This window comes from Coffea arabica, chromosome 11e, assembly GCF_036785885.1.
Source record: "Coffea arabica cultivar ET-39 chromosome 11e, Coffea Arabica ET-39 HiFi, whole genome shotgun sequence".
NCBI lineage: Eukaryota > Viridiplantae > Streptophyta > Magnoliopsida > Gentianales > Rubiaceae > Coffea > Coffea arabica.
The window spans coordinates 1200304-1202803 of record NC_092331.1 but is presented as its reverse complement, the minus strand read 5'-3'; positions in this window follow the sequence as shown (position 1 = coordinate 1202803).

Sequence of the window (2500 nt, the reverse complement as noted above, 5' to 3'; positions counted from 1 at the left end):
GCGTCGTGCCCATGCCTTAGCCAATGCAAGCAACGGCCGTCGTGCGGCCTAAGGCCCACCGCCTAGCCACGAGGGGCACCGTCGTGTGTTTGTCTTGCCATCGGTGTGGCATCGTGGCCATGCCTTTGCCAACACAAGGCAACGGCCGTCATGCGGCCCAAGGCCAACCGCCTAGCCACGAGGGGCACCGTCGTGCATTTTTCTTGCCGTGGGTGTGGCGTCGTGCCCATGCCTTAGCCAACGCAAGGCAACGGCCGTCGTGTGGCCTAAGGTCAACCGCCTAGCCATGAGGGGCACCGTCGTGCGTTTTTCTTGCCGTCGGTGAGCCATCGTGCCGATGCCTTAACCAACGCAAGCCAACGGCCATCGTGCGGCCTAAGGCCAACCGCCTAGCCATGAGGGGCACCGTAGTGCATTTTCCTTGCCGTCGGTGTGGCCGTCGTGCCCACGCCTTGGCCAACGCAGGGCAACGGCCGTCGTGCGGCCTATTGCCCACCTCCTAGCCGTGAGGGGCACCGTCGTGCATTTTCCCAGCATGGCTACAGAGGTTTACCCGTGGCCTTGGGAGCAAAACCCCACGGCAGTTGTGCTTTTTTCTTGCCGTCGGTGAGGCCGTCGTGCCCATGCCTTAGCCAATGCAAGGCAACGGCCGTCGTCCGTCCTAAGGCCCACCGCCAAGCCGTGAGGGGCACCGTCGTGCATTTTTCTTGTCGTCGGTGTGGCCGTCGTGCCCACGCCTTAGCCAACGCCGGGCAACGGCCGTCATGCGGCCTAAGGCCGCCATGAGGGGCACCGTCGTGCGTTTTTCCAGCATGGCTACAGAGGTTTACCCGTTGCCTTGGGAACAAAACCCCACGGCAGTCGTGCGTTTTCCTTGCCATCGGTGAGGCCGTCGTGCCCATGCTTAAGCCAATGCAAGGCAACGGCCGTCGTGCGGCCTAAGGTCTACCGCCTAGCCATGAGGGGCACCGTCGTGTGTTTAACTTGCCGTCGGTGTGGCATCGTGCCCATGCCTTAGCCAACACAAGGCAACGGCCGTCGTGCGGCCCAAGGCCCACCGCCTAGCCACGAGGGGCACCGTCGTGTGTTTTTCTTGCCATCGGTGTGGAATCGTGGCCATGCCTTAGCCAACGCAAGGCAACGGCCGTCATGCGGCCTATGGCCGACCGCCTGGCCATGAGGGGCACCGTCGTGCGTTTTTCTTGCCGTCGGTGTGGCCGCCGTGCCCATGCCTTAGCCAACGCAGGGCAACGGCCGTCGTGCGGCCTAAGGCCCACCGCCTAGCCATGAGGGGCACCGTCGTGCGTTTTATTTGCCGTCGGTGTGGCATCGTGCCCATGCCTTAGCCAACGCTAGGCAACGGCCGTCGTGCGGCCTAAGGCCAAACGCCTAGCATCGTGCCCGTGCTTTAGCCAACGCAGGGCAATGGCCATCGTGCGGCCTAAGGGCAACCGCCTAGCCATGAGGGGCACCGTCGGCCGTTCTTCTTGCCGTCGGTGTGGCCATCGTGCCTATGCCTTAGCCAACGCAGGGCAACGGCCGTCGTGCGGCCTAAGGCCCACCGCTTAGCCATGAGGGGCACCGTCGTGCGTTTATCTTGCCGTCGGTGTGGCATTGTGCCCTTGCCTTAGCCAACGCAAGGCAACGGCCGTCGTGTGGCCTAAGGCCTACCGCCTAGCCATGAGGGGCACCGTCGGGCGTTTTTCTTGCCGTCGGTGTGGCATCATGCCCTTGCCTTAGCCAACGCAAGGCAATGGCCGTCGTGTGGCCTAAGGCCTACCACCTAGCCATGAGGGGCACTGTCGTGCGTTTTTCTTGCCGTTGCCTTAGCCAACGCAAGGCAACGGTCGTCGTGTGGCCTAAGGCGCACCGCTTAGCCATGAGGGGCACCGTCGTGCATTTTTCTTGCTGTGGATGTGGCGTCGTGCCCATGCCTTAGCCAACGCAAGCCAACGGCCGTCGTGCGGCCTAAGGCCTATCGCCTTGCCATGATGGGCACCGTCGTGCGTTTTTCACGTCGTCGGTGTAGTGTCGTGCCAATGCTCCGTCATGCGGCCTAAGGCTCACCGCCTAGCCTTGTTTTCGCTTATTTTTATCTTTTTAAGCATACGTGTTGAGTCTCGTTAATGTCCACCGCCGTATGTCTTTGAAATTCATAAATTGCTTTTTTTTTTAATTAAACTATATTTTTGTATTTTTTATTATTTTTTATTATTTTTTTGTTTTTATTTTTGTTCAATTCAATCTTGGAAATTTTTTATTTTTTTTTATTTTTTTTGTTTTTATTTTTGTTCAATTCAATCTTGGAAAATTTTTATTATTTTTTATTGTTTTTATTGTTTTTATTTTTGTTCAATTCAATCTTGGAAATTTGTTTTATATTTGTTTCAAGCACCCATGTGTAGGTGTGTTAAATACACACTAAATTGCCATCTATTGGTGGCTATATTTGTGAGACGAAAAGGGTGTGGGTCTACTAACGGTTTGAGTTTTTTAGTTT